The sequence below is a fragment of the Amblyomma americanum genome, chromosome 7, assembly GCF_052857255.1.
Source record: "Amblyomma americanum isolate KBUSLIRL-KWMA chromosome 7, ASM5285725v1, whole genome shotgun sequence".
In the NCBI taxonomy this organism is placed as follows: domain Eukaryota; kingdom Metazoa; phylum Arthropoda; class Arachnida; order Ixodida; family Ixodidae; genus Amblyomma; species Amblyomma americanum.
Window position 1 is genome coordinate 127,553,148 of NC_135503.1, and position 9,562 is coordinate 127,562,709.

Genomic DNA, 9,562 nt, shown 5'->3' on the forward strand with positions numbered 1-9,562 from the left:
TCTTCTTTGACCAATTGTTTGAGCACCTGTTTTAGGTCCTTTTGCTTAGCTTGTTCAGCGCGTTTCATTTCTAAGGGCCTTTAAAGAGCCTTCATTTCGATGGACACTATAGTCGTCGCACATTTTTGCCCAACTTCTCAGATTCCTTATACGTTTCTCTCGAACGAACGTGCTTTGATGGCCTCTCTTGAAAGGAGGCTATCGAAGCAAGTTCGGTCGATTTGTTTAAAGGGAGGCCCTGGCTGACAGTGTCCGTGTCCGCGAACTTATAAGCAAAGAGGACCCCAGGCCACAGAAGGGACCCATTAACGCTGTCGCGTCATACCCTCAAGGCAGAGCTTAAGTGTCCTCCTAATTATTCCCTCTCGCCTTTCTCGGTGGGTGGTTCTCGTGCTTGGCTCGGTGCATGCTCCGGAGGCTTCATTCGGCGGCCAGGCAGGGACACACGCCGGCATCTTCGCTTAATGACACTCATACTGTTTACGCAGTAATTTACACAGGGTCTAAGAAACGAGAGAGGTAATCTGAAGGCTCCATTAGCCACCATTGGATTCTTGTTAGCAGTATTTACTAGAGATCTTATAGTCGTTAATACAACTACAAACTTGTCAGGACAAGAAATCGCAGCGCCTCTGGGGGCGTCGACGTGGTCCAGGTATTCGTTTACCGGGGCCAATGCATACTTCGTAGCCGATGAACAAGTCATACTTTAACTTTCAGCTTTTTTGGCCATCCGACATATGTGAAGACGAGAGAACATCCCCAATTAAAAAAAATAGCAATTCAGAGAGGTATTGCAGTTATTGTGACCCTTTCTGAAAATTACTGGTGCAACAGGGAATAAAATAAAATTCTCAACATTCATTCCGAAAGCAGCCACATATGCTGATGTTAAATTCATTTTTGCGCGTACGTCGATGTGACGAGTTGGCAGCTTTTCCATTTCGAAAAAGATACCTTCAGAAAGCGAGCCTTCGCAGGAAAGACTACCTCCAGCTTTAACTCTTTGCCCTTTTTAGCATTTCCGCCACGCATTGGAGTCACATTTCTCTGAGCAGCTTGATGATTTACTTCACCGGCTAGAGAGGGAATACGAAGCGCGAGCTGTATTCTGCCATGTGCATCAAGTCAGAGGCAGAAATAAATATTTTTGCTAGGGTTTGATGAGGCGGAGTAACTCCCGGTGAACACCTGAGCCAACCGCACCAATAGATACAGATTTCTCTAGGTGGTGTCGCCTGAATGGGTTAGTGAATGAAATGATAAAAGATGAAGTGAAAGGAGGTAGAGAAAGAAGCACCTTTGTGCAGGGTTCTGAGTTAACATGAATGTCCAACCATTGCTTGAATACGATTGTGCCGGTGGAGCCCCTGTCAATGAGCAATAATTGTGGGGCGAGTCGGTCATGCCTTCCGACAAGGGGCACTGCGCGCACACAAACAAGGGCCAGAAGGTGAACACAAGAAGCGCTTGTTGTGTTCACCTTCTCGTCCTTGTTTGTGTGCGCGCAGTTCCCATTGTTGAAAAGGAAAAACTGAGCAATAAAATTGAAAAAAAAATCGAAACAGGTTAGCAACGTTTGTCCTGTGCCAGATAGCTGCACCAACATGAAAAATAAATTAGGATGGGAAACTCTGTCCTGTCGACGAAGGCAATTACGACTTACACTTCTGTATCAAATATATCACGACGAAACAGGCATATTCTGATATATACAGAATAGGCTGTACGGCATACGGCATAGGTTGTTATATACAGAAGAATGTCTGCACAGGCAGGGGACCCTCGGAAAAAGCTGCTCTAGTCAGCTTGAATTGCCTTCGGTTCCCTGCGAAAGCAAATTCGAAAGCAAATTGGAAAACACCGGCCACATTATGTCTCTGCTCGCACTGATAATTGTTTTAAAGTTTGAAATGCAATGCCACAACTAATATGTATGACAGTTACTTTCTTGTTCGTTTCATCAGCGAATGACATCAGCTTTCAGGTGCTGTGTAAATGAAGGTGTGCTTTTTTTCAGTCTTTGTAACCTCCCTGCTGAAGCGCCGTCGCGCAAAGCGGGGTAATCGTTTAATAAAGAATAAAGAATACTTATCCAATCGGCAAAAAGAAACACCCACAACACGTGCATCACAGCAGCTTCCTGGTTGTTTGGAGCGCAAAACAACGTCCTTTCCCTGCGTTGAGGGGAGGAGCGTTCGGCCAACAAACCGGAATGTTTGGTCTGCCCGCGCAGCACGGGCTGAAAAAACAGAGCGCGTCGGTGGCGCAGATATCCCCTCGCTGCCCGACAGTGCGCCTCATGTTAAGTCCCAGCCCGCGTCGCTCTCCGCACGGCCATGTCGCGTCCTTATCGGGCGCCGCCCTCGAGCAGGCCGCACCGCAGGCGAGTGAGGGGCATTCCTGCGAGACGTGTCGGAGCAGGAAAAGTGCTTTTCATCGAATAAAAGGCGTAGTAGTAACTGCCTCACTTTTCCGTGTACGCCTCAACCGCGTAAAGCCTGGACTCCATGTACGCGAAAACTCACGCGAACGCGAAGGCGGCAAGCGACGAGCGACGCCGTCGCGCGAAGCAAAATGCATGTGTCGCTTGCCGTGTCGCTCGGATCTGCACCCACAGAAAATTTCGCTCGTCGCCGGGAAGTCCCCCACGCGGCTGGCCAATCAGAACCCCCCAAAGCCGTTTCCGGTTTGTCCACGGTTTCTCACGGGCACATCTCACGAAACCAGCCCGTCGTCTTGGTCATCGCCACCGTCGAGAAAATATTTGGTTTTGTAGCTTAGAGGCAGACCCGCACGATTTAAATAATTAAAACAATCTACTTGTTGGGTGCGGAGGGCTAACAGCATTTGGAGCGGGCTACGCGAGCGGGCGTACTGCAGGGAGAGATGCGTGTCGAGCCGCGGGTACCGGCGCTCGATCCACCGTGCCGCTGCGCTCCAACTGTGCAGAAACACTCGCGGCGCGCATTCTCAGTGGTATATTATAGTTTGCTCACTTACATTCAGGTTGCGGTGACAGTTTATGGGAGTGTTTTTACTAAGCCGGAGTGCACAGGCACCGAACGAAAGCACACCTCCCCCGTGAACCCGTGATGTGACTTCGTCTCCGCAAGCACGCCTTTGGCTATCTCCACTGCCGCTACACCGCTGCCGTAGAGGAAATATTCCTTTGGCCCTGACTATGAGGCACACTCACAAAATTTTAAGAGAGAGAACAGGTTACGGGCGTGTTTCTAAGCTTGAGTGCGCAAAGCACGGAATCCGCTGCGCACGTCGCGGGTTCGCGTCGCCTGCCGCCTTCGCTTGCATGGAGGTTGCCCACAAGCGACAGAGCGAACGCCAGCCGTCGCCGCCGCCGTCGCCTTCGCGTTCGCGTGAGTTTTCGCGTACATGGAGTCCAGGCTTAAAGGAGGAAGGTGGGAGTGAAAGAAAAGAGAGAATGAGGCGCCGTAGTGGAGGGCTCCGGAACGACTTCGGCCACGTGGGGCTCTTTAACGTGCACTGACATCACAAAGCATGCGGGAGCCATTTAGTTTCGCATCCATTGAAACGCGGTCGCCAGAGACAGGTTCGAACTTGGGTGCTCCGGTTCAATAATCGAGCGCCCTAACTGAGCCGCTGCGGCGGGTGCGTCAGCGCAGATATACGCACGGTGATGGCCCCCGACCACTCCTATAGTGGCAGAGTGGCTATTGGGTTCATTGGTAAAGAAGGTAGCCTGTAATACTCAAAAGCACGCGGTAATGATGCAACGAAATGTACTTAGAGACGACTAAAATGTATCGGTATCCTAAAGTCAGAGGTCTAAAGGTCGCCATTGAAGCCGTGCCTTGAAACGACGATGGACTTAAGATGCAGGCTGTTATCACCCACTGTGGCGTGAAATATATAGGTGGAGTGCATGTAAGTTAGAGATTTACTACATACCAAACCTAAAGGTTTAGAGCCAGTTAAATATGCTGGATGAAACAACATACACTCCGACCATTGGTGGCGGTCTTGCTGGGCCATTAAAAAAGTTCTCTTGAGAATAGCCTTCGGCTTTGCGAACCTGCTAACACGACTTGACCCACTTCGCCCTCGCCCTGGGTAGCGCAGTTTACCGTGGAATTTCCCAAGACACGACTCGCAGAGCTTGGACAACCTTCGGAGGCGATAGCGGTCGTCTCTCGTGGCCTAGCTTCGTGGAGCCAGACGCCCCCGTGGAGAGCAATAAGGCCCCGTATGCGCCGGCAACATTCTTGACGCCACGTGGCGTGCACGCGTGAGTGCAATTAGCAAATGTGATCCCTATGTTGGAAATAGCAGATAAAAAAATTGCTACACGGAATTACTCGTGTTTATCCATGTTGAGAATACGGTGAGTGTCATCTTTGTTTTTTCAGCGAACGTCTCTTTCTCGCTGCATAGAAGCGGGTTCTTTATCATCAGCAGTGAGCATTACTCGCTTGTCGATTCTCAGGGCGCCTTCCTCCCTCAGCCTTGTTACAAATGTCTGCACAAAAATCCTCTGTCGAAAATACGGGGCCTGTCGGCTCTCACACCTCGCAGTTTGCTGGCTTCTGTTGCGCCATTATCGCTTCGGAGCGCCGGCAAAGATACACACGTCTCAAAGCTCTGAAGAGGATCTGTTCGGGCCAAACACGGAGTGGACTGCGTACACCTTACAGAGCTAATGCGCTGGCCATAGAAGCCAAAAGAGCGCGGATTAGTATCGGCCTATATTCCAATAAACTAAAGTCCCATTTCGGCACGTGTCAGCCCTTTATACTTGTACTATGAAGACAGGCAACGTTATCTACTCTTGCGCATTTCGACATGTGTAGCCTATCTGCGTCTGGTTTGATTTATGTGTTTCTACAAACAATAAGATACGATAACTGCGGTGGAAACAAAAGGAAAAAACTGCTCAGTGCCAGCTTGGCTGGCCGCAAAAAGTTCCATTACTATGGCTGCAGCAGGGCGGACAGAAACATTGCGGAAAAGAGCTGATATGGAAAGAAAAACAAAAATCGAGAACTCATTCAACATATATAATAATTTGGTACGGAATGCCTGTAGAAAGTGATCAGTACACAGTCATGAGCTTGAAATCATTTCATACAAATTTCTAGTGGAACCAGTGAGCACATCGATATTACATTGGCTAAGATCACTGATCAGTGTACGGTCTATACACTGTGGGAATTTTTCTAGACTTAAGCAAATCATTTGATTGTTTACATGGAAACAGCGCAGCAGACGTGACCAAGAAAGGAAGACACACATACGGGCGCCCGTGTGTGTGTCTTCCTTTCTTGGTCCCGTCTGCTGCGCTGTTTCCATGCAAAGAATGTACAAACTAGCCCGGCTTACTCCTTTGTTGGATTTGATTGTCTTGATCATAATAACCTCACAAGTAAGCTGCAATCCTACGGTATTCGTGGAACACCATTGGCTTTGCTGAAGTCCTACCTTGCTAACAGATAACAGTGCGTGTGTGCATATAACCATACATCAGATTTAACTTTAATAAAGTGCGGAGTACTTCAGGGTAGCGTATTAGGTCCCCTCTTGTTTAATACATAAATTAATGAAATTGTAAAGATTGATTCTTCAATTCACTTTGTTATATATACAGATGACAGTACACTGTTCGTGTCTGGTTAAAATATAGACCAGTTATTAGTGAAATGTAACAAGTACTGCGGATGTTGTCATCTAGGTCAAAAATAAACTGCATAAAAATAAATCCTACCAAGACAAAAGCGATCGTGTTCCGAGCCAGAAATAAAGTCGGGCAAATGACTGGCACTCTGAGCTTGGGATGCGACCAGATGCAAATCGTACATGAACATAGGATACTTGGGGTGCACTTCCCTTCTCACTTAGAATGAGACACTCATGTTCATAATCTCTGTAAAAAAACTTTCAACAGTAACCAGCGTTTTCTGTCGATACCGCTTCTTTCTACCCTTGAAAGCAAAAATGCAAATATATTTTGCTTTCTTCATTTCTCAGTTAACATAAAGTAACTTAGTCTGGGCTACTACCGCCATGAGTAAAGTAAACAGTCTTCTTCTGTTAAGGAGAAAATGGCCCGTTACATCGCCAGTCTTGAACTCGTCTAAAACACAGGGAAAGCCCAGGAATGCATGCAGTGATTGATTACTGGAAAATAAAACATATCATTTTGCATGCTAGCATAAAATTTATTGGCCATAATTAGTTCATATGTGAGGAACCTATCGACTCTCTGGAGCTCGAGCTGTGTAGGGCTTTGCGCGACTTGTGTGATTAGCGAGAGCGCTATGAACTGCAAGGTGATTTCTTTGCATGTTTTCGGTAACTTGAAACCAAGCGGTAGTTCATTAAGGCAGGCAGTGTTAAGAGAGGAGCAGAGCGAACGCCGTGAGGCTTATATGACGCGAACTTTCCTCTGGAGGAGAAGCAAGTTATGAATGTGTGTGTATGTTACTGTCCCCCTAATGAGACAGCTGTAATTAAGCTGACTGAGGAAAAGTGAATTATATACGAACAGTTGTACGCATGGAGGCACACATCTGAAGGAAGGGATTAGACCCAAAACCAGAGACAGTTTACCGGTGGGGAAATTTATGTGGGACCTCCAGGACATATTTTGATCAAAATGCATGGCCGAACACTTTATTAATCGTACAACTTTCATTTTAAGGGTTTTTAGCAGTATATCCTCAGGTAACGCAGTATTCACGTTCTTCGGATGAAAGGATAGGTCTTCCATTTTTTTTCTTTGTTTATTACAAAGCCGTTTATGACATACCTGTGGTGTAGGAGTCAGCATGTCGGACTAGATTATCCGGATATTACCACGAATGCCATAACAAGTCACTTTACGAAGCAAAATTTAGTGGTTAGTGGATTCTAATCCTTTGGACGTAATGACAAAAACACCAAAGTTTAATTAGCGTTCCTCACTCTTTTTTAGAATTACTTCTTTCCGTTGAAGGAGTGTTAGCTGCCGGGACAGCCAGATGCTGGCTGCATGTAGTTCAGTTGCTGTGGTGTTGTATTTTCTGGAAACAACCGACACAACGATGTGGAGGCTTTCTTTCTGCTTGTGTCTCTTTTTTAATGCATGGAATGCGTTAGACATACGCACACAGGCGCTTTCTCTTGCCCGCACGCTTTTGCCCGTGTGCTAGACCAGCGTAGACCAACATGACAAGTTATCCTCGGGAGATGGAGAAATAAAGAGGTACTTAATAAGAATAAAGAGTATACAGTGCAAACATCGGCGTGGAGGCACGAGGACAGGCAGTACATGTTATGCAGATTAACTTGGAAAAGGAACTAATGAAAAAAGAAGGCGAAAAATTGGCAGTGGCTTAGCTCGGCTTTACCAGAATATAGGTAGCGAGATGTACGTTTCCCTGGCTGAGCTTGTTGTCACTGTATGTTTAGCAACGAGAGACATTGGATATACACATCTTTTATTCTTTTTGCTTGTCAGAGACTAATACTGCCTGATGATCTATGAAGTAGCATGCAACGGTCTCAATTTTGTCAATACAGTATTTCAATTTGGTTGAGCCTCTTTAGTATACAAGCTCTATAGTAGTTCCCCGTTGTGTAGTCTGGACGTGAGGGTCCCAAGCTAAATTAAAGTCAAACTGTTCTTTCATACACTGACTAAGAGTGTCCTGTTTCCTGTTGAAATCCCTCAAATGCACACAACTGTGAAACCGTGCCGTAGGCTGGTATACACGTGGCAACCACATCTATCGTCTGCTTGACAGATGTTCCCGGTGTCACGTAGACTCCTTGGATGATAATGCCGCTCTCCAGAAGCCGAACACAGCAGGCTTCACCATTATTCACCGCGATCGAAGGGAGATGTCTGACAGCGGTGATACCTTGTTTCACGTACACACAGACTCCAGCGTTTTTATTTGGTTCAAGCCAAATGCGAGGCGACAGCCTCAGCATCGGAAGAGTTAATCTTCTGTTGTCTATACCACCGTTTAGCAGCGGATGGACTCTCCTTCTCCGCATGCATGCCAAACGCTGTGATACAGACGCCCACTATATCTCCGCCTTTTATACGCAATCTTGCGCATGCGACGCGGGGTTCGGGTGATAGAGCGGCGTGCGGCGAGGCGGCTACGAAGAACTCGGCGCAGGTGTAGGGTCTCTCTTAAAGCCTTTCTGGTTACCATAATATCGGCGCGTGCGCACAACTACTCATCCGCGTGACGTCACGCTCGGCTTTCACGCTGGAGCGGGCGCGCGGCCGCGGCGATGGCGAAGTGCATGCCGCAGTTTGCTCCTCTTCGGTTGCCACGGTAACGGCGCATGCGCACAACTGTCCTCTCCCATGTACCGCCTAATGCTCGACTGGTAGCCCAGTGTAGCTCTCGCTTCAAAAAAGTTGACGTCACTGTTACGGCAGTGTGACGCGAAGTTGAGTGGCAGATTGTGCACAACTGCATTGCAGTGAGGCCGGCAGTTGAAACGCCTTGCTGCTGCGTAGAGTGGACAACGGATGGCAATACCACGAGCTCGCTGCGGTGTCAAAGACGATCAGAGCGCTTCTAACGTAACGCGTAGTCCCAGCTTATGCCGCCGAAATAACTTGGCTTGTACACCAGTGCCCACACCGAAACACTTCAGATATATCTTTGTCAAGGGCAACGCCAAATTCTTCACAGAACTGTTTGGTCAGGTGCAGTTAGCTCGGAGCTTATAAAAAGGCTATCTCAACTGGAAAAGGTGACGTCATGAGCGTAGGCTAAAATTTAAACTTCACAATGAGCAAGAGTGAAACAATAGGTACCGGTATTTTTAATAACTGTGAGGCAAAGTGCCACAAGGCATAAGTTGAATGAGAACGGAAAGAGCAGGGAACCTTGGCGTGCAGGTTATTTTAGTACCATAGAATCGCTAATCTTTTATACTGCGATTAGCCTAGCAGTGGACTCTGTAACAGAGTCTTGTGCCATTAAGCAATGCATCACCAATAATAGCATGTTCTAAGGCAATGCTGGACAGTCTAGGAAAGGAACGACAATTTACGATACGCGTAGAATCGCCGGAAGTGGTAAGCGAATACATCTACTTATTTCAGGTAATGACCGGACATCCAGGCCACGAGACTGAAATAGGTAGGAGGTTAACGTTAGGGTGGAGCGTATTTTGCCGGTTCTCTCAGATCATGAATGGCAGTTTACCAATATCCCCCAAGAGACAAGTCCACAACAGCTGTATCTTACCGGTATTTACCTATGGGCAAGAAAAGTGTAGGCTGACGAAAAGGGTGCAGCGGTATTTAAGGACAACGCGGCGAGCAAACGAAAGAAAAACGATAGGTGTAACGTTAAGAGACCGGAAGCGGGCAGATTGTGTGAGGGAACAAAGGCGGGTTAATGACATCCCAGTCGAAATCAAGAGGAAGAAATGGGCTTGGGCAGGGCATGTAATGCGAGCGCAAGATAACCGCTGGTCCTTAAGGGTAACGGAGTGTATCCCAAGAGAAGGCAAGCGTAGCAAGGGCCGACAGAAAGTTAGATTGGCGGATTATATAAGATGTTTGCACGGATAG